General features: G+C 43.8%; 1 long non-coding RNA gene across 1 annotated transcript in view; it reads right to left on the reverse strand.

The window, feature by feature from the left end:
- Positions 1 to 605: 605 nt before the first annotated feature.
- The window catches only part of LOC138510941 (uncharacterized), a 169,014-nt gene continuing 142,444 nt past the window's right edge, over positions 606 to 27,175 (reverse strand). The window contains exon 3 of the long non-coding RNA XR_011280484.1: positions 606 to 2,122. This is a non-coding gene — a long non-coding RNA (uncharacterized lncRNA). The remainder of the gene's footprint in view (positions 2,123 to 27,175) is intronic.

The following is a 27,175-nucleotide window of genomic DNA, read 5'->3' on the forward strand; positions in this document are numbered from 1 at the left end:
GGGCCTAGCTCCCCAATCAAACTAAGCCGCTGGGAGGAAACCTGCACCAGCACTATTGGCATTGAGGCAATTGAAGGTGTGGGTGACATGGAACGTGGCGCCACCTCATCGGCAGATGGAGGTGAGTGTCCTAAGAAAACACTGTAATGCAAAGTTTGATGATAGTCCACCAATTTGACTGTGCCATGAGGCAATGCATGGCCCATTACAGACAGGACACATTCCTGTCTAGATGCCGTCATCAGCACCGACACATCCACATGCATGCAGCATGTCAATACCATACCTGAGACACACCCCACAAACATGAAAACGTAATTAGTTACACTGCACGCAGTCCACAACAGAAATGCATGTCACACAGCATACACCACCTCAAACATGTGTGACCCTGACGTATTCCTGCATGCTCCTGTACAGGAGGGCGTAGCGTCCTTTGACAGGCCCATAGGTCAGAGGTCACCCTCATGCACCTGTAAGACAAGATAGCTGCACCTTCAGGAAGTTGGGGTGCAGGTTTTACATACGCCAACACCAGTAAATAAGGCCAACTAAATGATTCAGCCCAGAGACTGTTAAGTTCACCAAGTTTTTATTTCATGCCTTTGCTGACACAGTGCACACCCAGTGTCATGGTCAAGTTCCCGGACTCAACCACCCCCAGCTCCACTCAGTGCTCACTCTTACAGCAAAAATGAGAGGGAGCATTCTGCCCCTACCTTCCCTACACAGTCTAGGCAACCTCATTGTTAGCATTAGCTCACTGGGCAATTATTTTTTAATTGAACTAAACCTTCAAAATGAAATACTCTCTAGCATGCATTTCTGACTTTTTTCTTCGGTGCTCTGCTCATTTATAATTGGTGCAGCTGGACCCTTCAGATAAGATTCCAGACAAGGCCTAATTAAAAGTCTGGGTTCTGCCCAGTCGTCAAGTTTCTGAAAGCATGGTGTCCTCGAATATCTCAACTTTAAAATTACCTCATCCTACACACTTTGGGCACTACTTAATTTCTTCTCATTTTAGCCACATTTTCGGTTCCATGCAGTTCCAGTAAAGGCATTTGGCAGCGCTATTTTCTGTCTGTTTACAGAAAATGTTATTGTCCATTCTGTGCCTTGCCACCTTACCACACCATGATAAGGGCATTTGCGACCTTATAAACACGATGTCATTTGAATACCAGTATATATTAACATTATGAATACCATTTTCACATAATTACAATACCAAATTAGTCCATACAAATTTCTCTGCTTAGGTTTAAGTGGGGGGCTGCCCTCCACTTCATTCATTTGTTGATTCAATATATCTTTAATTTGGGTCCTCCAGTACACTCCCCTGAATCAAAAGTTCTTTGTTTGTAAAAAAACAACAACTTTGAACCTTATCCAATATCTATTCTCCTTAATATTTATCTAAAACGTCTTAACACAATCTTATAATTTGGCACATACTAACGTATTGTTATTTAAAACAAACATGTGTATGTCATCTCCTTCCATGTAAGCCCCACGTCCTGTAATCATTTGCTTTTAAACTAAATGTATGCCTCAGACAATTCCATTGTGAGACTCAAGAGGTTTGGTCAAGCTTTGAGGTAACCCATTAGCCCGTTGTCTTTTCGTATGTCATCCCTTGTCTGCAACTCCCACCCCAACAAAGTACAATATCTCCTTGATCATCTTCTCCTGCCCATGCATATCGTTTTCACTTTGTCCTTCCCTCTTTTCCACACTCTTCCCTTTTCCGTATCTTCCGTTTTAGTCATCATTGGTTTGGCGTTAGTGGACCGTCTGCGTCCTGTCGCCTTTTCCTTTCCATTGTGCTGTTTTCACAGTCGGTCTCCCAGGTCCCTTTGATGCTTAGACCAGTAGTCCATAGTTTTTTCCTTTTCACAAGAAGTTCAATTTTTTTCCAGAGTGTCTCTCTTTCAAAAGGGTTCATTGTTCAATGAGTCCACAAGAGGGGACATTTCAGCATGGGGACGCAGGGTTGGGGGGAGTCTTTTTGCAGACACAATTCAGCGTCGGGCTTTCACTGGGTTTCTCTATGACCTCCCTCTTTCCTCACGCGCTTCAACGTTAATTTCCCAAGGCATACAGGTCCCTCGATGCATACCTGCAATATAAAACAGAATGAGTTTCCTTTGTAAAATAAACATGTCTCTTCTAGTTGACACATTTCCTACCAACCCATTTCCTTAATCCCTCTCTTTTTTGCATTGGCTGTTGTACCTTATTCCCTAGAAATTGCGAAACTTTCCCTCTTATTTGACTCCCCTGCCTCCTAGACAAAGCTACAAACATTTTCATTTGCATGTTGCCTTTCTGTGGGTCATTTTCCCATTACAACCAAAATACCCCCAATCCTAGCTCTGTGTCAGCTGGCCAGAACATGATTTTTGTTTTCAATAACACAGAATACACCTCGTCCTTCATGGGACACATTTTTTCCTTCCCTCGGGTGCCACATGCAACCCTAAGGAGACAAAACAATTAAAGAAAGACGTCTTCTTCTTTCCTAGTCATCTAGGCATGTCCGTAGTAGATGACAGAAACGTCCTTGGGGATCCCTGTCGACTGTAGAAAGTAGATAGAGAAAGAAATAGAGACAAAAGTCATTTGGGCATTGGAAAGGGGTCAGGATTTCTTCCCGATTTTAACCCCTTTTCCTCCTTTTCTGCCAACCAAAAATACTCTCTGGGTCATTCTCCCCTATTCATTGGTGCACATAAACAACTATTTTCCACCCACCCCATGGGATACTTTTTGTTTTATTTTTTTGTTTTATTTGTATTTATATAGCGCACAACAGCCCGAGGACATTGTGGCACTTGTTACAGTACAAAACTTAGTTACTTAATTACATGGCCATTAGCAGTATATATACAGGTTACAATATAGTCATATTACATTTGTGTTATATTACAATATACATGGCAGATGTGGAGGAGGCAGTCCTCCACTTGCTAGTTGAGGAGAGTGGCCTTGAGGTTGTTGCGGAAGACAGAGATGGAAGTTTCAGCTCTAACGGTGGCAGGGAGTGAGTTCCAGAGTTTCGGTGCAATATAGGAGAAGCCTAGACCTCCCGCTGTGGCTCTCTTTATGCATGGTATGTGTAGCTGGTTCGTGTACTGAGCTCTGGTGGAGCAAGTGGATGTGGTCCTTGATATTGCTTCAGATAGGTATGCTGGAGCTGTTTTGTTGATGCACCTGTGAGTGATGGTGAGGATTTTCAGAGTAATACGGTCTTTGACCGGGAGCCACCGTGCTTCACGTCTGGCGTGAGATATATGGTCTCTTCTAGGGATGCTCATGGCGGCTCTGAGGGCATTGTTTTGTGTGGTTTGCAGTCTGTGAATGTTTTTGGCGGAGGTGCCAGCTATAAGGGCGTTGCAATAATCGAGTTTGGCTCCTATAGTTGCTCTAGCTATGGCCAAGCGGTTGGGGGTTAATTAGTAGGGTTTAATGGCATTGATGAGTTTGGTGCTGAACGCTGATGCAGAGGCTATGGCACTGACTTGTTTGTTCATCGATAGATTTGCATCAATGTGAACACCTAGAGTCTTGACAGAGGATGATACGGAGATGGTTGAGTTGTCTATGTTGAAGTTGTTGTATTGGGGGCTTAGTTTCGATAATGTGTTTGTCTGGCCCAGGATGAGAATTTCAGTCTTCTCCCCGTTAAGACAGAGGCCATTGATTGCCATCCAAGCTTGGATAGTGGCATAGATGCTGTGAAGGGCTGTGGCGTCTTGGTGATAGAGTCCAGATAGGGGTAAAAGTACTTGAGTGTCGTCTGCATAGTTTATATATGCAACACCCATGGAGTCAAGTAGGTCGAAGAGGGGTTTTGTGAAGAGGTTATAGAGGGTGGGGTCTGTACAAGATCCTTGGGGGACATCGCAGTTTATAGTGGTAGGATCTGCGTTAGCTTTGTCGGAGTAGACCTTCATGGCTCTTGTGATCCAGGATGCTGCTTGATTAGAGAAATTTACTTCATTTTGGCTTGGTTCTTTGCTCAGCTTAGCTGCACATTCTTCCAGGTTAGCAGTAAATTCTTGCTGGTTAGCTGCACATACTTACTCAGCTCAGCTGCCATTCTTCCTATTCTTTTCTTACCGTTAGTTGGACCATGGTCTATGCTTGTGCTTTGCGTTCATCCTATGGAGATACAGCAGAGGTGTTTCGCTGCACACTGTCCCTGTCTAACTTGATCTAGCCTACTGTTACGCTCACCTGGTATCCACAGGGACGCCCTTATGCCCTGGTTGCCAGATTCACCCTGGAAGTTCCCAATTCTGGACGATGCCTTCTGTGGCGGTCGGGCCTGAAAACACAGGAGGACTGGGTTTAGGAACAGACTTCGTTTCCTCCCACCAGCCCCCTGGACTCGACCTGATGGCCCACTCCTCACCTTGTTATGATGTCTGGCGTGCTCTCCGTCCTGCCTTCTGTGCAGGGGCGCGTAGTCTTCTGCGGGTTGAAGCAACCGAGTTAACTTCACTGGTGCTAACCCATTCAAGTGTCTTTAAGGAGGTAAGTCTGGTTATAGCAGTCTTTAAATGTCCTTGCTTTCCTTTCTTGCTAATAATGTCTTTTCTTGTTTGTTTCCCCTTAGGTGCACAGTGGTTCGGTGGATGCGCTACTTGGATCAGGCTCCTGCCAGGATGATGGACGCAGGAGCGTATGATGGATGGTAGGTTAAGCACGTAGTGCAGCGCGGTAATGTCTTTTCTTGCTAACCTGTATTCTTTATTCCTTTTCAGGTCACGATGGTCTTTCTGGGCGTGTGAAGATTTCCAGAGCGGAACTAGTCAAGAAATGCCCAGCCAAGTGAGGATTTTGTGATTATTGCCGTGAATGCCGTGAGTAACCTGTTTAACGTTGTCCTTCTTTCTCTCTCCCTCCAGGTGCTTCGTTCCGGTGCGAGCGGGGTGTCCTGATGATGCTGCCAACTGGATGTAAGACCGCGAGCAGCAGGAAATGACGGAAGGAAAGTTGCAGGTAAGCAGAGACTGCTAATGATGTTCTTTTGTCTCCTCTGCAGGTCCGCTATTCAAGGATCGTTGGGTGCTGGTCTCTGAACACGATGAGCGTCACGCTGCTGGCTGCAGAATAACGCGAAGCACCTTCTGTAGCTTGGGTGCGGTTGATTAGCCCTCTGTAAAGTAGTCCAGGTAAAGTAGTCCAGGCTACCACACCCTAAAACACTGCACCGCACAGTCTGGTTCCTAGGAACTAGACTGAAACGGTGCCTCCATGTTGGCTGCAGGCCTTCACAGGAAAAGTAGTCCCTTCAAGGTAAAGTCCCAATCTGAACATGAGCCTGGCGCCAGAAGCGCCAGGTCTTACTCCAGGAGATGATGATAATGCAAGGCCCTTGGGGCCCCAAATGAACCCTGAGTCCTGACCCTACCTGGCATGTGACCATGCCAGTGGGGTCTGTGTCACGGGTCGTGACACTTACCCCTGTCTTCCAAGACTACGTACCTCCATTTTTATCGTTCCCATTAATGTTTGCCTCTTCTAATGCTTGCATACCTCTATCATAACAATCCTTTTGACATTATGAACATGAAAATGATTACTCACCTTCAATTTTACTTCTGTTTTCTGTGGTTGTCTGAAATGGCCATGTTGTTATCTATTTTCTACTCTTTCCACACCTGTCGTACCTGTCTTGGGAAAAACAGCTAACTTTTGAAGACATTGTCTCTTACTACCTAATTCCTGCTGTTACTCACCTGGATCCTCTTACCTTTAGAGTTGATCAATTGTGTGTCCACACCCTTTTGGCGTGAACTAGTACTTACCTTTTTCTTTTTTCTCCCTAATTTAAGGCCATGCAGACAATTTCTTGTGCTTCCACGCAAGAGGTCCATAGCTTGTCTGTAAAATAAATCAAAATTGTTACAGGCACTCACAAGTTGTTTTTGCTTACTTCATCATATTTTCTTGAAATGGCTTGTGCGAGTTTCCTTTGTTTAATTCACCCAATTTTATCAGCCATACTCCTTTTCTTGGTCTTCATGGTCTCTTGATGCTTTTTTATTGCCCAACGCTCCTTTTTGCCGTTGGCCAGGAAACCTGATAGGTGCTGCTTTTCCAATGTTCTGATATTTTTTTTTTCTTGTCCATTTATGCTTTTGAGTTTATCCCTTATCCTTTTGTTCATTTGCCCAATTGTTCTTTTTCTCAACTTACTTTCATTTCAAGATAATCACTCATTTTCATTATTTCCTGATTTATTTATTTATTTATTTCCTTTCATTCCTGTAACCAATCCTTTTACGCTTCCTCCCCTCTTCTCTGACCCTATCTTCTTACTTTTCCCTTTATTTCTACGTTCATCTGTCCTTTGAACTTCCTCATCCCTTCTTTCACGTACCCTTTGCTTTCCTTCTAACCTTTGCTGTTTCTGTCTGTCTCGTTCATAGGCTGCTCTCTGGTTTGCGATAGAGCTACTTTTCTTGCTCTTCACGATATAGCTGTTCCCGCCTTGACCCATCTTTCCTTCTTATCTTTACGTCCCTTAACTCCTTCTCTTTCTTCTTTCTCTGTGCCTCATCTAACGTCTCTCTGTCTCACATCATCACCTCCTTTTACTATCGAGTTTCAACAATATCTATCCTCCCATCCATTCGTCCTTTGCGAATGCTATCTCACCAGTTCTGTCTTCATTTCCTTTCCAATTCTTTCCCTATCTCTCCTTATCGAGAGGTGCACTAATCTGTGCCTGATCCTTCCCTTGATCATTGCGTCTTTCCTTGTCTTCGGACCTCGTCTCTCCTCGGGCCTTCGGAGGTTGGGATTCTTGTCTTTTATTCTTCCCTTGATTTCTTTCACTACTGTGCGTAGGTGACTCATATGAGGGGTTGCTGTACCCTGTGGCTGCCTTAAGCTCTCGTAGTGGGTGGAGTTCATCAGGCTTACTTCCCTCGGTTCCTGTTTCAGGTGGGGCAGGCGTCGCTGTAGGCGTCTCACCCCCCTCAGTGCATATTATTTTTGCAACCAAGCTGCTCGAGGCTCTTCCTCCTTTCCTTGTTCTTATATTTTTACAATTTAAGAACAGCATAGCGTTTTCTAACTCTTTGCTTATATATGCGACATGCAAGTAAGTTGCCATGCGTTGTAAGACAGCTTTAGATGAAGACTCAATTTGTGGCCGTGGCATGAACATCTTGTGGGCGTACCTTTAACCTACTCCTCCTATTGGAGTAATGTTTTCCAGGCTTAGCTCTTGTTTCTAACGATATTCTTATGTGAGTCCAACACTCCCATTACTATGAGCGAGCACCAAATCCTGCAAACTCCAATCCAATCTCTTCCCGTCAAATTATTTATACCACCAATTTACTCAAGAACATCAATCTGTGTGCGATTCCCTCTCAACTATAGAATCGCATAAAAACCCTTACCCGATTTCAACCAACAAGGAGACAAAATTCCTTACATGTGCCATACAACAGGACATGTATGACAGGCACTTGACAGACTAAACAAACACCAGCTGGACACACATACACCTGCCTTCTAATCAACACCCCGACATGGGGTTTAAACAAACCCCTTTTATGACGTCTTTAATCGTCATAGTAGCCTAATTTTTCCCTATTATGTGGGACTATGAGTTCACATTTCTTCTGACCGCTGTATTAAAGCGCAGGAACAAGGCAAATCCTCTTACTTTTTCTCTCGGGTGCCCTCCCGGTAACCTTACTTTTTCTCTCGGGTGTCCTCCCGGTAACCTTACTTTTTCTCTCGGATGTCCTCCCGGTAACCTTACTTTTTCTCTCGGGTGTCCAACCGGTAACCTTACTTTTTCTCTCGGGTGCCCCCCGGCAACCTTTCATTTTTCTCTCAGGTGCCCCCCGGTAACCTTTGGTTTTTCTCTCGGGTGCCCCCGCCCTGGTAACCTCTCACTTGAACCACTACTGTCCTTCATGATTCTTATTTCATTCTGCTTGCTCTTCAATTATTTGCCATATTTCCCTATGTTATGGCTGCCTTTACTTTCCTGGAGGTCATCTGTCTCTACCTCTTGTTTGCAAGCATTCATACATTTGCTGCCTGCGCCTGAACTTCATTATCTCTCTGCCAGGTCATACCGCTGGCTATATTTACCACGCTGCAAAATAATAAAAATCTTTTACTTCTCACTTACCCAATCTCATTGTTCTTTTGCCGCTATCATGCCTTCAAAATTGCTTGTGTTTAACTAGGGCATGTCCTAAATAACATGCTTTCCTTGGTTCTCTGAACACTGTCATCATGCTTTCACGCTTTGTCATTCAAACCTTCTTTATCCTATAATACCTGGATCACAACTGATCGTCTCCAATCACACAAGGGTTTTCCCCATTTAATAAAAAATGTTCTCCACTCTGGCCGTCAAGGCCTCAAAATTATAAAATTCCACCCCTGGTATGACTCCATGCAAACTGTCCTACCACTCACGGTGGAGCTCCTGGAAAAAGGCTTTTAGGAGCACCCCAAAACCCCCTCACTACATTTGTGCTATCCTCAAAATTCCCCAAAAGCAGGTCGCAGATTACCCAGTAACCTCCTCCAATTTCAGGGGGCATTCTAAGTCAAAAATGATAGAAAACATGAATGGCAGTAGACCATTCAGCTACAGGGCAATGCCTGCTCCTGCCTGCGCGTTGGTTTAAAGCCCCATGTAAAATCACTTGCTTCCCATCTCATGAAGTTTATCACTACCTCTTTTAACTCTAACATTATTTCTGTAGCTGTAAAATAACCCTTGTTCATGTCATGCCAGGTTTATACTCTGTTTTGTTGCACTTATCGTTTGAGTGCCATTGCAGGGACGTCATTTGGGGGTCGCCAGGGGTCGCAGTTGCAACCCCCGAGGTATCCCTTGTTGCCCCGTGGTCTCCCTTGGTACCCTATAATAAAAAATGTTTAAAACCTTTCCTACAGTGATGTCATCGGAGGTCATGGGTCATGAGATGTCACTTCCGCTACCTCTATCATTTTGTTGGAGTGACGTCCCTGTGTCATTCACTACCACATATGCTAATGCCACAGGCCCTTTTCCTTTCTCCGTCATACTTACAAAACCTGCTCATTCATTTCTCGTGCCATTATCAGTGTTAAAGTGTATTGCTACACTGCCATCCTTACAGGCATTTTATCAAAATCCTCACAGGCTCTAAAAAGCAGAGTGCTGCAGTGTGCAACTCCCAGTATTCTTTGAAGGAATACACATGACTTTGCGCCAGACGAGCTGCTCACTGGGTACCCATGGAGGAAAGGCTTATTTTTAAAATCATGAATGTATGTCTCACACGGCGCTAGTATATTTAACTGATGCTGTTACTACGGTCAGTTCAGCCCAGTGGCGGCAGGTGACTTTGAAAGTAGGTGGGGCGTACATATCTTGGTGGGAATTTGGGAGCAAGCTAGGCCAACTCACACCAATCAGTGCGCCAGTGGCTTCTCCCCCTGCAAGAAATTTTGGAAAAAAGGCTTCCAAATGTGCAATTTACTGTCCAAACCCACAGAAATATGACATAACAAATCCTGGCCTAATTATGAGTAATGCATACGAATACAATTTTCTACAATGAAGCACCTATCAACACCACCAAAGGCAGTTCACAAAAATGGGAACGCTGTGCTTCTGCCATATAACGCACATACACAATAGACTTAACAAAAATCCACATATCAGAAATACAAAGCGATAGCTGAGCCAAGGTGTCACCAAACAAAGGATATGAAAGCCAAGTTTCCAAAAAGCACACCATTGAGTAACCTGTATGAGGCTGGTGGCATCCACAGATATGCACAGACACAGACTCTGCCCTTTGAAGGATCTCTGCCAGCCCAGAAAGGGGTTGAGAGCGAAGAGACCGCTAGATGAAACTATAACCTCCATTCTCTAGCTCTTTCAGAGCCACACATGCTATAGAAAGCAGCAACACACTGACTGCCATATTCCATTTTGCCTAAGTTGCTGGCAGTCCTGCATGTATGTGCCACTGGGACTGCTGGCGCAATGACCCAGCTAATATCTTATGTGATGCTCAGCCAGGGCCAGGTTGCCTACCTGCACCAGGCTGCTTGCCACCCCACAACACAAAGGAATAGAAATGAAGCTAAGACCTGTTTCATTGTCATCACTGGCTCCCCTATTGGGTGCGCAGGATGGTCATACACAGCCTTGAATTCCCCCTCCCCATGCAAGGAATTAAATCCCAATTTAACAAGCCAATCAGGCGCGCTCACCCTGCAAACTCAGTGTTAAAATTCAGCACTACTGCTAGCATTCTGTCTCCATACAGCACTTAACGATATATAAACACATACACAAGCGTCGATGCAGGGCCTACTTAGATGAGAAGCTTGCATACAATACGAGAGGCAAGCACTTCTTAAATCCTGAGCTACCACCCAGTGCTCATGCTCATGGACTCCTTGTCATCAGCTGCTGTCCCCATTAACCAAAGGAGCTAATGCCACAGGACTAAACTCCCCCGTCTTGTCCCCAACCCATGGAATGCTTTCTCTAGCGAACTTAGAGTGGCACCATCCCTACACATTTCTCGCAAAACTCTCAACCCTACTTTGGTTACCTACCTCTATCAGTTCCCCCAGCGGTGTCTGTACTCATCCCCCTTTGCTAAATTAACCTCTATGTTGTGTTTTACTTAATATCTACTCTATCCAGTGTGAGCTTAACATGCAGCTCATTCATAGTAATTACAATATATATCTATTTGTCCTATGGCTACGGGCGAAGCTTCGCCGTGCAGCCCCTGGTGTATGCCATTTTATTGTAATCTGCAAGCCCCTTCCTTTTAATAGGACCACGATGCCTACGGGCTTCTGTGTGCTCCATGCTACTTGGAATTGCTCACTCCTTTCCAGACTGCAATAGGCACCAGGGACGTTTTTATGGGAGGGCAAATAGGGAACCCGCCCAGGACCCCCCACAATGCTGCCCGATCTAAAGTAAGGTTCCCTTTTTCATCAGGCTTAAATAGCGCATGCCAGGACATTTTTTTGTTGCATCCTGCTGACATTCTAAACCCCTTGCCTGTCTTTATTGACAAGTACATTCTGCCTTGATCAATTAATGATGCAATGCTGTTTGTTTTCCACTGTGGAATACATAGTTTGGGTAACACGATCCTTGTAGCGTTATCTCCCCTTTGTGGGAATGTTGCTGATCGTGTGCAATAGCCAAAGTTGAAATCCATATTCATCCACGATGGTTCAGAAGTTGGCTCAGTGTGTTAAGCACTCATTGCAGAGATATGTGTTCATATGAAAGATTAGATGGGCACATCCCAGTAAGACTGGCTGAACCGTCTTTAAATCTGAAGTTCAAAAGCATACCTGCATATTTACTTGGTTTTTGCAGCACAAGCGGCGCTATTAACAGCACTGTTCCTGCACCAGATAGGGGTTGAAATTAGTTTATTCAGATGGGCATTCTTAAATCCTAAGCGATCCCTTCAAAAGATGTGCATAAACTATTTGTCCAAGAGGTGAATAAATATGCAAATTCAAGACTGTGCAGCCAAAGTGTTCATGTTTGTATCCTGGCTTTGCCAGCAGATGACACAGTGATCCTGGTCAAATCATATAGGATCCCTTGCATTACTGTACTGTCTTCTGTGAGGATTTACCTACCTGCATGCTGGTACTCCCCTTGATAATGGGGAAATAGATGCTGGGATCATTCTCACGTTGTATAACATCCTTCTGTAACATTTTGGTTTAAAAATTGGCAGGTTTGGAAATGCGGTTTGCGTACTTTGCAAGTCAGTTTTATAAAATTTGATCATTTTAGTGAATGTTAAGAGCTGGGAGAGGAAGTGCTCAAATGCAGGAATTGCAATATTGAGACAAATCCCAACTTTTACCCCCTAAACACTTTGTGATTCTGGGCATCTCATTTACTCTTTTATTGCCTAACATTTCTGAATTGCCAGCCCTTAAACCTTTCAAAACCGTCAGCCCTTCAGGGTGATTTTCTTCTCAGGGTATGTTTTTCATTGAAGCACCCCTCATAGTTTCATTGGCTATGAGGTTGTTTCCACTATGATAGTGAGCATTGATATATTGCACACTACAGGCACTTGTCCCCTTGATCTCTAATGGCAACGCAATTTGAAAACCATGTCCCACTCCTACTCTCAGCCTGCCTGGATAGAGACACCTTCCTGGCAGCTTCTAATCTGCCTTCACTATTTATGTTGTGTTATGTACGGCTTTCTCCTTCTTTTATGGTCTATTCTATCCATGCTTGAGCACTTTTGCATTCTCTGAGGCAGCTAATGTAAGTTCTCTGCCTATTCTGGGTTGCATGTATCTTTTCACATAGAGTCCTACATTAATACTGCAGGCTGCATACTTTCCCGGATGCTAAAAGGTATCTTGTTTCTATACTAGAAGAGAAGTAACCTCTTAGTAGATTGGTAATGTGGGCCTTCAAATGCTTCTTGTTTCTCATTCTGATTAGAGCAGGAATGGAGAGGGTAGGAGACTCAAAAGGGCGTAAACATGCTTATCTTGAATGCTGCACGGCAGCATAAGTATGTCTCACAGAGATTAAGACCTCTAGGCAATACTGAATATTCCATACAGATGCCTCTCATAAGACAGGGGAAACGCGCACAGGCTATCGGTAAATTAATGCATTTCTTTGTCAAACCCATTGGCAAATACGCAAGAATGTCTTTTTGCCCATGCCCCTTCATACTTATCAGAATGCATCATTCTTGTTGGCCCATCAGTCCCTTCTTGTCAGTCCTATATATATTTCTGCCTTTAAAAATTCACAACTGGGGGCCTAACCTTAGTCATTCGACTCCTAAAGCTGGCATGCCCGCCCATCAGTACTAAAAATAAAATAATCTTGCATTGCTTTCCTCAACAGACTAGAAGCTTTAATATACAATCAAGCCCCTACCTACTTTAATTCACTTTATTTTCAAAAAGAGATGCAATGTAAAAGACACATTCACTCGAGCATTCTCCAAATCACTGAAATAACCTCACAATTACATCGGCTGTTAGCGTGTCCACCACGAGTCATAATGAAAAAATGTAATGACCCAGCCAGATCTGAGCCCTGCATTTACCAGCCATCCCACGGAAATATTTAGCTGCTGTTCTCATTAATAAATATCCCCTTACCGCTTCGTTATTACATGGGTAAGCCGTAACTGCACTTTTGAATTCCTCCTGTTTCTAAATGTGGGCCTCTTATTCCATAATTTGCAACAATGCTCAGAATGATTCTTTGCATTCTGCGATCTGCATTGCACACCCTGTTTTCTAATGAAACACAGTCTGTCTTTTACAATACTTGTTTGTGTGCAATTAATACAACCTTGCAAGGCGCACATGGAGCTTTCGCATTGCTATCTCAATGGCTGCTATTTGCACATTCCTTTCTTGTTAGATCACCGTGTTCACTCTCGTGGGCTCTAATGAGGGGCCTGTTTTATTTCTCTTGTCAACCCCCTTTACACATTAGTTATCAACTGTATTTTTCCAAACAGCTGCTCTGATGTTAAAACCTAAAAAACCCACTATCTTTAATCACTACTTGAAACCTCATACAAACATTCTAACAAAACCAGCTTATAATACATATTTCAGATCAACATCTTTTGAATTTAGCCACACATGCTCCCTCGATTACATTTCACTAAACTGTGTGTTTGCTTTAAAAGTCTTGCAATCATTCCTTGTGTTTTACACACTTCACAGGCTCACAGGTTCTAGTCCTAACCGGACCTCCTTTACACTTCAAAGTTGAAAGCATTACCACACGGTACATTCCTTTCGCTCAGCACGCGCTTAAGACACGAGAACAGCACTTCTATAAATCACTATAACTCAGCCTTTTTAATGCGAAAATCTATCGTTCTTAGCACAATTTATTAGTTATCTTGCCTGCTACATGGAAATTATAAATTTAACTCCATAGCTGCCGTGTGAATTTTTTGTGTTGGTTTATAGTGCAACAGCTTTTTGCTCTTATCACAGGGCTGTTTAACTCTTTTTGGGGTGAAATCACCACAAATTTGTGTGCTTTAAATCATTACATCTGATCACCTATCTTAATGTAATTTTTTTCGCAATTTCAAAACCTTGGCTTGATGCCAATTTTTTAATTTTATTTAGCTTAAAATATCCTTTTTATACTAATTCCAATATTTTTGCAGTGCACATGCAGTTATGCCATAAAATAAATCACATGAACAGCCGTAACATACAACAATTAGACACATAACATAACATGACGTGACAAAGTCAGACGCGATCTGGTCGGCTGCATGTGAGCCCCTCATGAATATTTTACTCTTGTTATTGATTTTTAAATGCAGTTAATGTTTTTGGTTTGTTCCCAAATCTGGACTGCCATTGTTCTCTTTCCCTGAAAAACCACCATATATATATAAATGCCAAAAAAACTGCGGCTAGATTCTTAAATCGAGGCTATAAGAAAACAGTTATCAACAAAGCCTACGATCAAACCTGCAAGAAAACCTGAGATGATTCTAGCCAAAAGAAATACAATCAAAAATTCAATAAAGGATCAATCACATGAAGATTGCGCACTCAGATTCATTACCACTTTCAATTCTGGAGCAAAAGAAATCAAACAAATTTTAAAGAAACATTGGCATCTCTTGAAAAGAGACCAGGACATTACTCCATATTTGCCAACACATGCCACCATGACATACAGAAAACCACCTTCGATACAAAGTAAACTATCACTGAGTATGTTCCGATCGCCCAAACAAAGTACCAACACCTGGCTACCCACCGAAATTTCGGGTTTTTTTACTTGTGCTAAATGTAAAGCATGTCGTCATGGGATAAATATGAAAATATTCCTACATCCTCGGACCAAAAAAGAAGTTAAAATCAAACAAGATCTGAGATGTTTTACACAATTTGCCATTTATGTGATTATTTGTTCCTGCAATTTATGGTATGTAGGTAGCACCAAACTAGAAGCCAGGCTAAGAATATTGCAACATCTATGGGCAATCAAAAATCATGATATGTCTTATCCACTTGCTAAACATTTTAAAGAAGTACATCAAAATGACATCAGTTATTTCAAGTATTTCGTTATTGACTCAGCCACAAGCCACCCAAGAGGAGGGGACAGACTACGAACACTTAGACAAATGGAATCCAGATATATAGTAGATTTCAACACCAAGTATCCGGGAGGTCACAATCGTGACGAGGAATTATATGTATTTTTGGGATCCTAAACATTTAAAGACTTAAAATCTCGATCACTTATAGACCTAAGCCCTTCCGAATTTTTTTGAATTTTTTCGCATTTTTTCATTTTTTCAATTTTTCCAAATTTTTTGCAATTTTTCTAATTTTTCTAATTTTTCTAATTTTTCCAATTTTTCTCACGTTTTTGCATCTCTGAAAATTCGATATATATTATTTGCAATTTTTGTATATCTTGTCTATTTGGTGGATATGTATAATGGGGAAAAAAAGGTTCTTAGAAAATTGAGATTAATTTGGACGCCTATGCATCCCTATACTGTCTTTTATGCAAGCAGTTTTTCACTTTGATTGTGTGTTGTTTCATATCACCAATCATTTTAAATTAGCAACTTAGTTCAGGGAGAGGATGTTTTATCTTTAGTTCTATCTAGTGCTGTTTTTATCAATATGTAAAGTGCATTTATCATTTAGTTGTGAAATGTATTGCGAGTTCCCTCAAAACAATGTGCATTAATCATAGAATTGTTTTAAATGTAATCGATGGATTTCAAGTATGGGAGAAGGCAATATTTTAAATGTTAAAAATATTATGCCTCATGCCCCACATCCACTAAAAATAACTTTCTAGCATAAAACACCAACACATGAATGTGCCATCCTACACTATGCACCTTAAATCGTTTGCACTTGAATTATAAGGAGTAATTTTAACATATAACATCAAGCAACTTAACTCTTTTTTTAAAAAAATGTTTCAAAACTCTTTTCATAATATGTTCGTACAACAATTTTAGAAGGTAATATTTATTCTTGCATTTGCATAAATTACTTTTTACTACCTTGCTAAATAGACAGGTTGGTATAGTCACAACATATAGGCGCCCGCAAGGGTAACACACTGCCTATATGTACATATTAGACCACCTATATGTTTCATTAAGGACATTCATAATATATACCATGGATTGTATGTCTCTTCCAATGTATAGTTATGCATAGTGATTCGACCAATATGTGAGGCACCAGCAAGGGTTATATACAGCCTCATGTCACAGCATCTGGGCGCCCGCGAGGGTAACACACTGCCCATTAATATCAACATTTTTTGAAACGTATGATATACAGAGATCAGAGTAGGATAGAATACATATTAGAGGCACCCGCAAGGGTTAAGTACCGCCTCTAGATTTAATTCCCTATCACTTGCGATTTTGCAATATGCACTTTATACTATGCACTTTATTGATAGCACTCAGCACTTTATCAAACAACCGTTTTTCAATGTTTACAAAGCATGCAGCACTTTATTAGCTATACAACACCTGCATATCTCAATTTTGATATCTGCAACATATATGTTGGAATATAATCTTTTGAGAGCACACTTCAATTCATGTTGAGACAATGTGTCAGCCCACTTGGGCCGAATTCAACATACCCAGCACAATAGAAAACGGTGTACGATTGTCTTACCCAATTTTATTGACATTGGCAAATACCTAGATGAAACCACATGATTTAATATCAGTGATTCAATATCAGCAATCTCAGGCTTTCTGTCCATCCCTTACCCACTTGGGACATTTGGTGTGATTAAACAAACATGTTTCAAACCGCTACACTGTCTATGAAAATGCCGTGTCTCTTTTAAATGCACTGAATTGTGTTGCTATGTAGGTTCCAACATGGCTGCATTTTTGCCTACTACTTGTTACCTTATCTTAGTGCAAAACATTGAAAAAGGACTCATATACTTGTCTATATAATACCAGAGTCCTCTCTCTATGTCACTTACCTGACGAAGCCCGAGTAGGGTGAAACGCGTCGTTCCTTCTTGCACCTAGGACCGTTGTTGCCTCCTTTGTCCATGTATCTTAAACAATAAAGGACACTTTGATTGCACGGAATACAAATCTGCGTGTGGATTTATTGAAGACATTCAGCCTTTCACTTCGATCACAGCCGGAGTGCCGATGTAATCCGGATTGGTTCCCAGTCCTTTTTTTCTACATATAAATATATATATATGATCCCCTTTCTGTTATATTGTCCTTCCTCCCCGTGTCCCTGTCTCTATCGACTAGGACAGTTGCAGTCTGCCCTATCCCTAAATCATAGCAATTTTCCAGTTTCTTCACTCACCTTTTTGTTCTCCCGACCCTCGCGATCACCGGTTTTCGTCTGGTCAGCTGCCCGTAGGAATGGGAATGGAGATGTTTATACAAAAACGGGTCCCTTCAGGCCCCGACTGCAGTCTCAACTACACTACCATTGTCTACGGGCAGCTTCACAGTATACTCAGCCCGTAATGGCGAAGGGCTTGTGATATTGCCGAAGACCTAGAGTTACTTTGTGTCAACGGCCATTAGGTGTCTTATTTTAATCAATAATTGATGGTCAAAAACCATCCTCACGCTACCAAGTGTACAGGAGGGCGTAGCATCCTCTGACGGGCCCATAGGTCAGAGCTCACCCTCATGTGTCTGTAAGACAAGATAGCTGCACCTTGAGGAGGTTGGGGTGCAGGATTCACATACTCCAACACCAGTAAATAAGGACAACTCAATGATTCAGCCCAGAGACTGTTAAGTACACCAAGTTTTTATTTCAAGCCATTGCTGACACAGTGCACACCCAGCGTCGTGGTCAAGTTCATGGACTCAACCACCCCCAGCTCCACTCAGAGCTCACTCTTATAGCAAAAATGAGAGGGAGCATTCTGCCCCCACCTTCCCTACACAGTCTAGGCAACCTCATTGTTAGAATAAGCTCACTGGGTAATTATTTTTTAATTTAACTAACCCTTCAAAATGAAATACTCTCTAGCATGCATTTCTGACTTTTTTCTTCGGTGCACTGCTCAATTATAATTGGTGCAGCTGGGCCCTTCAGATAAGATTCCAGACAAGGCCTAATTAAAAGTCTGGGTTCTGCCCATTCGTCAAGTTTCTGAAAGCATGGTGTCCTTGAATGTCTCAACTTTAAAATTACCTCATCCTACACACTTTGGGCACTACTTAATTTCTTCTCATTTTAGCCACATTTTCGGTTACATGCAGTTTCAATAAAGGCATTTGGCAGCGCTATTTTCTGTCTGTGTACAGAAAATCTTATTGTCCATTCTGTGCCTTGCAACCTTATCACACCTTGATAAGGACATTTTCATTTTCGACCTTATAAACACGATGTCCTTTGAATACTAGTATATATTAACATTATGAATACCATTTTCACATAATTACAATATCAAATTAGTCCATACGAATTTCTCTGCTTAGGTTTAAGTGGGGGGACTGCCCTCCACTTCATTTAGTTGTTGATTCAATATATCTTTAATTCGGGTCCTCCAGTACACTCCCCTGAATCAAAAGTTCTTTATTTGTAAAAAAACAACAACTTTGAACCTTATCCAATATCTAGTCTCCTTAATATTTATCTAAAACGTCTTAACAGTGCCCCCATATAGAAAGCAACCTGATTGTCAAAAACTCCAACCCCTAATCCCCTCTAATGTGTAGAACAGCAATAATACCAATGTATGCATGATGCTTGTAGAACCATCACTGATGCCGACCTTCTCTTGGTCCCCCACAGGCTCAGATCCTGACAGCGAGGCCTGGGATGCAGCGGCCCAGGCAACAACTCCCTGGAAGAAGGCCAGGGGCAGGGCTTCAACATCAAAAGGGCCAGGCAAGTCACGACTGCCACAGAAGGGGAAGGCAGCACAGGATGCCACGTCACTGGTGCAGCTAAGGGCCACTGCTACAGCAACAGTCCCCACAACATCTGTGTCCCCTGCACAGGAACCAGTGGCTGATGGGGCCCTTTCAGCTGCCAACAGCTCTGTTGGGGAGGTGGCAGCTACGGCACCCCAGACCGATGAGGATGTGCAGAGCCAAGGCAGATGTGTGTCCCTGTGGAGGATGACTCATCTGACTTACCTGCCACACCCAGTCCCCCACCATCACCCCAGTTCACACCATTGTGCTCCACCAATGACCGCACACAGGAGCAGTATGGAGGGGAGCCAGGGAAAGGGAGCATGAGCCCCACAGAGGAGCCACACGATTTTGGAAATTTACCACATGCAGCATCCACCTCCACTGGTCTCCGAGATTGGGTGCAGCAAATGGCACATACAGTGCAGCACCAGGAGGAGCCGACAGGCCTAGTCAGGCAGTTTGTAACGGACGGTGCCCAGGCAAGGCAGGAGGGGCGGGACAACACTGCATCCCTGAGACAGGCCATTGAGGCCAGCACTACTCGTATCTGTGAGGAGGTGTCTGCTCTGAGGCAGGTCCTTTCCAACATAGCGGATGCCTTGGAGGCAGAGCGTCCTGCCCCGAGACTGGAGCAAGCGGGCACGGCATCTTCATCGAGCTCCACTCAGACCAGCCCCCTTTGCAGGTCTGCGCGTACCTTGCGGCACTCAGACATGCCGTCACCAGATGCAGGAAGTGGACAAAAGTAGATGGGGCAGCCTGATAATGGCAATTGGCGCAGAAACCTTAGGCATTTGCTTGGACTCCATGTGTGGGAGAGGGAGGGGGGAGAGGGTGTGTGGGGAGTTGTGGGGGGTGGAGAGGGTGGGGTGGGTGTGTGGGGGAGTAGTGGAGGAGTCAGAGGGGGGAGAGGGTGTGTGGGGAGTTGTGGGGAAACGGAGAGGGGGACATGGAGGGCATGAGCACTGTTCACTATTTTACTGTTTAATACACCTGTTGTGTACCAGAAAAAATACTTGAGTGGACATTCATTATTTTATATGTGTCATTTATTGGTCTACAGTGCATAGTGTACATGTATTCCCACAACCAGTGCCCTCAGTCCCACTTTCATGGCACCCTCTGCACCCATGTGTCTTAGAAATATTGGCCAATCACAGACTGGCGCACAGCACGTCCCTCCTGTGCATCTGCACCGCAATGATGTGCGCCCACATCTTCTTCTTCCTCTTCATCATCACCTGGTGGTTGCAGTGCAATGTCAGGGGCAGGGGCACGTTCCGTCGGATACACATTTTGTGCAGCATGACACATGCCATGATGATCTTGGCCACCTTCTCATGCCTGTAGAGGAGTGCCCCACCCGACCGGCTGAGGCAGCGAAAACGTGCCTTCAACAGGACAAAGGTCTGCTCGATGACCACTCGGGTACGGGTATGGGAACGATTGTCGTGCTCTTCGTGCCTGTTCTGTGGGTTCCGGACAGGGGTGAGGAGCCACGTCTTCAGGGGATAGCCACTATCGCCTGCATGGGTGCAAAATAAGGTATGTGTTAGTCAATTCATGATGGACTGCTGTAGTTATCACACATGCCTGCAGATATTTGTTGGTCACATGCACATGTCCCTGGTTGTATGCACAAATTTTACCTTGCCTCAATGTGTGCTGTGCCATGGTCTTATGGTGTGGATTGCGTCTTCAAGATGATACACGGTGTACACTGACCTTGATGTTGCTCATGCATTGTGGACGCATACCGCTGTGTGTTATATATGTGATGTGTAGTGTTCTGTATGATTTGCTTACTGGCAGCATTGGCAGTAGTCTCTGCATTATTTGGCATTCTGCGCTGATTATTCCCATGGTGACATGGTGCACTACTATGGTGGTGGACCTATGACAAGCAGTGGATTCCCTTGGTGATTTTGTTTTGTGCACTCTCATGGATGCTTGTTCTGTGTAGTGATTTGATGCTGACATTTACACTGTGTATACTCACAGCATGTTGCTGGATTATGTTACGCAGGGTGAGGTCTGATGATGGGAGGTGCACATGTTGTGGGATATGGGGAGGTTGAAAGTTTGGCATGTTGTGATTGGTGTGCAGCTTCCTTCATTGCTATGGGGATTGGTTGTCAGGTTCAGTTTGGGATGCTATGGGGCACAGTGTTGTGGGATGTGGACATAGTGCAGTCCCCACAACAATGACACCATGATGGTGTGTGCATCTCTCCCCCCCATTTCACTTCCATGTGCCTGTAATGCAACCTGTCATGTAACTTACCAAATAGCCAGGCACGTCGTCCTGCATGTCGCTCCATGTAGCGTGATAGCGTGGCGTTCTGCAGGATCATTGAGTTATGAGTTGATCCTGGAAATTGGGCACAACAATGTGTGATGATCTTGCTGGAGTCACATACTATCTGTACATTGATTGAGTGATATAGTTTACGATTGCGGTACACCACCTCCGTTGCATGCGAAACCACCAATTCCACATGGGTGCAGTCAAGTGCACCAATACAATTTGGTATGCCTGCCAGTGCATGGAAGCCAACTTTCGTGTCAAATATCTCCTGGGCAGTCCGTGGTAGGGATATGTAGTTCCTTGCGTGCTTCAGGAGGGCATCCAGCACTTGGCTCAGCATGCGAGAAAATAAGGGTTGTGAAATGCCATGCATGTGCCCCACTGTGTGCTGGGAGGGGCCTGTGGCCAGGAAGTGGAGCACAGACACTACCTTTATTAGAGGTGGGATGGCGGTGCGTATTTCAATCATGCTGACGATGTCGTTGTGTATCATGTCCACAATGGTGGTGATGATGTCCCGGTCCAGACGGTACAGGGTGTGGATCTGCTCAGGGGTTAGGTTGAATGGACTGGCTCTGATGCGAGGGATTGGGTGCTTGCCTTCGTGGTACCACTGGCTGCACTGGTGGGGCTTGCTCGCCCTGTCTCACCCTCCTTCTCCTCCTGCGTCTCCTCTGTGGTGCCTGTTGTTGTTGCTGGTGTAGCAATGCAAGCATGCCTTCCAGCCCCAGTATTGCTGCTACAAGTGGAATAATTTTGATGTGTTAAGGGGTGTGGTGTGTGGGTGTGCTCCTTTTGTGCTGGGCCAGACTCCATTGCCACCACCTGTGCTGATTGTGTGAACAAGTGGCAGTTGGGAACACAGCACATTGCTGTTTGCGGGTGGTTCGCGATGCCGGTATTGCCAGCATCCCGGTATCCATCATTACCGCCTTCATGATGCCGGTAATTGCATAGCCGCCTGACTTGTGATGTTCTCCTGTTAGTGCCTTCACGCTATTGCCGGGCCCAGGGGCAGCTAATACCGGGTTGTTGAGTCGGAATAGCCTGGAGCGGTATGTGGTGCCGGTAATCCCTTACCAGCATTGTTTTTCCATTACCTCGAACCTCGTAATGACGCCCAAGGTCTGAAAAAGGGAGCCGGGAGTCATACCAATCCCTTTTGAGGTAAATGCGAAGTGCTCATTCCCCTGGGCCAAGTCGGAGACCCAGGAGTATCTGAGGGGCAGGTGGGAAGACCCTTACCTCAGACTCCAAGGACGCTGTAGGTAAAAGGAAGGAAACACAACTGGAGAGGAAAGCAGTATGAAAGCCTGGGGTGTTTTGAGCAAGATACAATCTTGTCGCTCGACTGCATATAGTGAAAGACACGTTGGGTGAAAATGAGAAAGAGGATTCTGCTGATACAAAGTAACAGAGTAGTCGTGTGCAGGAGAACACGTTGTCGAAAGTCTCTGTAGATGAATAGGAAGCTCCTATGTTTAAAGAGGAGCAGTGTGCAGCGCTGAAAACCGAGGAAAATAGAAATCCAAAAGAGGGAGCTGTATGAAAACCGAAGTGGGAGCAAAATTCCAAAAAGTAAAAGAGAAGAGCCTTTCCACTAAACCAAGAATGCTGAGAAGCATTCTGGTGGCCCACAGGCAGGAGGTTGATACAGGAGGGCCACAAAGACCCTACAAGAAGAACATGAGAGCTCATACAAAGTAAGGCACCTGATTGTGCCACCTGTATTCGGTGGACCGCGCAGTCTGACAACTGCGCCATGATCACGGTAGCCCTCGCTGTGAAAGAGAGTTGCATGAACTACAGAGGCAGCAAACCAAAAGGTCTTGGTTCAGCGTGGTGAAGAGAGACCCACCAGGAACCAATAGAAGAGTGACATTTTCTAGCAGGACTTTGATAATTGAACTTTATTAGTTAACAGGAGGCAGCATTGAACAGTTGAGTCATTTTGAGTTGGAGAAGAATCAAGAGCGTCTAGCTCGGGGTGAGGGAAGCTGAGGGACCCGTTACAGAGGTGCATCCTGACAAGAAAAAGGTACTGTGAATTTTTGTCAAGCCAATCTGAGTTGCCAAGTGAATCCTGAGAACCTGTGGAAATTTACTTTGAACACTACCTGAGTGCCTTGAACTTGGTGAAGGGAGCTATGGAAAATCTCCATTGCCACCTTAACTTTACTTTGAACACCATTGAATTGGCAAAATCCCATTAACCCTGTTACTCTGTAGAAGTGAGGGCAAGCACAGTATTTTTCTTTTGACTGACAGACTTTAGAGTTAGGGCAAGTTAGGCATTTTCCCATCCTGACCAATGAAAATAAAGTTTTTGCAAATTTACCTATCTGTCTGTGTCATCCCTTAATACTGTGTCTTTTCTCACAAATGGTCTCAGAATTGGATGCAGATCAACCAAAACAAGTTGGGGGACACTAAAATATAAGAAGTTGAGTCAAAGAGCCTCAAGCCCGACTGTAGCCACAAAAGGCTTCATCAGGTTCGACATCTGTAATAGTCGAGAAGAAACTACCTCCACGGGAAAGAAGGTAGCTACCCACTAATGCGATCCTAATATCTCCTCCTGGGTGTTACATCAGGCTGGCTCCAAAGTCAGTACTCATCTCCAAATTTGGACTGGATGTCCTGGTTGGGGTTATTGACACAGACTTTAGAGGAGGCATAAAAGTTATGTTACAGAACCACAGGGAAAAGGTATTTAAAATGCAACCTGGGGACCAAATAGCCAGAGGGATACTTGAAAGAACCATGATTCTTGTACCGAAAGATGAATCTGAGAAAGGGGAGACTGAACGCTGTGACCTGGGTTTCGGGGAAGAAGATGAAAACTCCAATCCACCTGTAACTCCTAGACATAGCGAAGAAGAACTCCTTTCCCGGTTAGGACTTTGCCCAGAGCAACAACTCTTTATTAGCAGAGGCCTTCTTACAGGTATACCTGAACCTGAAGGAAGAGGAAAAGGAGGCCCTTTCTTTTTCTTGACACAGGGACACTTATAAAGAGGGGAAGCAATGGGGGAGGGCATGACAAAAACCAATCCAAGGAGCCATAAACAAGTAGTTCTTGAGATAGCCCACTCGCACTTAACGGCAGCCATTTGGGTCAAACAAAAACACTAGCCCACATAAGTTACAAATTTACTGGCCAGGGATACATGCAGACATCAAATCTTTTGTACAAGTATGTGACATTTGTCAACGGACCAGCACATATATTCCCTCACCAGCTCCTTTGAACCCATTGCCCATTATTGAGATGCCTTTTTCTAGGATTGGAATAGATATTATTGCTCCTCTTGAAGCCTCCAAATTGGGCAGCAAGTATGTGTTGGTGATAGTGGACTATGCCACAAGATACCCTGAGTCCTTCCCTTTAAGAACTAATACCACGCAGCAAATCTTAAAGCATGTACTCCTTTTTTTCTCCCTTCCATGAGAAATATTGACCAATCAGGGTACCAATTTCATCAGTAAACTCATGGGGGAGGTATTACAAATTACTGCGTTCCGGACCTCTGTGTACCATTCTCAAATGGATGGTCTTGTGGAACGATTCAATAAAACTCTTGATGTTTCGCTGGGCTCTCTTCGTAATTCGAAAACACCCCAAGCCTCTACCAAGTTTCCGTCTTTTGAATTATTATATATATTCAAGCTTTTGACCAGGTCAATCGGGAATTGCTCTGGGAGAAACTAGAAGATAAAGAATGCCCAAGAACAATTCTAGAACAAATACAAGCCTTGCATATGGAGACGTCAGTGTCAGTTCGTCTAAATCAACTGGGCACCCTCTCCAAACCTATACAAACATCTAGAGGAGTTAAACAGGGGTGCCCCTTGGCACCTACCTGTTTAATGCATACCTATGGGATTTTACGGATTCAGAGAACCTAGTTAGATCCTACCCACCTAAAATGGGAGGAGAAGTGATCTCTCGCCTGCTATACGCAGACGATTTAATCCTATTAGATCAAACACCAATAGGCCTGCAAAGGCAGTTGGATAACCTGAGCAGATATTTTGGAAAGAACAACTTGGAAATTAACACCACCAAAACCAAGATAATGTCTATCCAAAAAGCAAATAGACTGAACATCAACTTCACCTGGCATTTGGAAGGAGTAGAAATTCAGACTGTTTCTGATTCCAAATATCTAGGAGTGATCTTGAGTAACGATCAAATGGAACAAACAATGCAAGAACATGTCTGGGACAAGGTCAAAAAATTGACATCACAAGCCAAGGTAATTGAAAGAAAATTCTGTCGGTTTTCCATGAGGCCAATTCTCCAATACTACCGAGTTAAGGTGATCCCATCATTAACTTACGGAGTGGAGGCATACCTAAATCTACCAGAAAGACTTTGGTTGAAATTAGAAAGCCATTTCTGGAGAGAGTTATTAACTCTACCATCCTCTACACCTACCCCAATGCCAGTTATTAGAAGGGAATTATGCATTATATCTTTGCAAGCTGTGGTTGAGAGGAACAAACTGACGCTCTTCAGAAAGGTGATTATGCCTGATCGTCCATCAATCTTTAACACAATTCACAAGGAAATTTTTGGGGCAAACTCTAAAGCGCTAAAGAACTGGCGAGTTAACGCTAGTTTGACTCTACAAGAAATAGGATCCTCAGAAGACGAACTAGTGCTTAACCCAACAAAAGTGGCGACAAAGTTGGAAACTTGAGACTGGATAAAGACTCAAGACTTAGCAGGATCCTACAAACTGGCTGGCCATATAACTTCAGCTAGCAGAAAAATAAACTACACAGGGAAATACTTAGAGACTTCCCCAAATACGCAATATCATCAAACCTTCATGAGAGCCCGCCTCAACATTCTGACAACGAATGAAATACGAGCAATTAGAGGCACATCAGATTCAGATGGATGTCGGTTTTGTGGGAGAGTTGACCTTAAAGAATCCCTGAGACATCTTCTATTAAACTGTATTGGTCTCATGAAAGAAAGAAACATTCACATGATCCACATCTTTAAGGACCTTTACCACTATGAAGAAGAGAGTTGGTGGAATTGTCTAATGGAGGGCAACAACATCAGCGAAACCATTGCAGTAGTTCAATTTCTACATCACATTGACTTTTCAAAACCACAGAAATAGGTTTACACTTGAGCCCTGTAGGATTACAAATGGATAAACCCTATGTGAAAGCCCTTGGAGGTTGGGCAGGAAGTGCCCTCACTCTCTTCCCCCTACCTGGACTTTGCCTCCCTCTGGGTGGACAGGTTTGACGTATCAGGGCCAGGAAAAACCGACCAAATCTGTCAATAAACCCTGTGTCATGTGGAACTATGTGGAACTCCCAGGTGGTTCGCTTTTTAGTTATTATATGGGCGAGAGTCTCGTGATGTCTTAGACATGCTTAGGGAAACTTGGGAAGTGAGGGAAGAGGCCCCAATACCACTCTCACAAACAGCGAAAAGACTCAAAGTGCATATGGCTTCCGTTAGGACTCTGGTATAAACGTACATGGAAAAGACCCAACAACAGCAGACACTTTCTTATGATAAAAAGGTATTTTTAAGATCTTTTTCTATCAGCCAAAAAGTCATAGCACTGTTGCCAACCGCTGACAATAAGCTGGTTTCGAAATGGCATGGGCCATATGAGGTGGTGGAGCAGATGAGTCCTTGTAACTATCGAATATCTCAACCTGATCGCCACCAAAAGACACACATTTACCATGTAAATCTCCTGAAATCTCCTGAAAGAATGGAAGGAGAATTCCTCAGAGTCCCACGCCTCTATGTTTTCTTGTTTGGTACCTAAAGAAAAGGAAATACCCTTGATTCCCTCTGAATAACCAAAGCCAATCTCTCATGGATCTTATAAACCAATTCCCTGAT

The sequence above is a fragment of the Ambystoma mexicanum genome, chromosome 6p (assembly GCF_040938575.1).
Source record: "Ambystoma mexicanum isolate Mex_15411 chromosome 6p, UKY_AmexF1_1, whole genome shotgun sequence".
NCBI classification, from domain to species: domain Eukaryota; kingdom Metazoa; phylum Chordata; class Amphibia; order Caudata; family Ambystomatidae; genus Ambystoma; species Ambystoma mexicanum.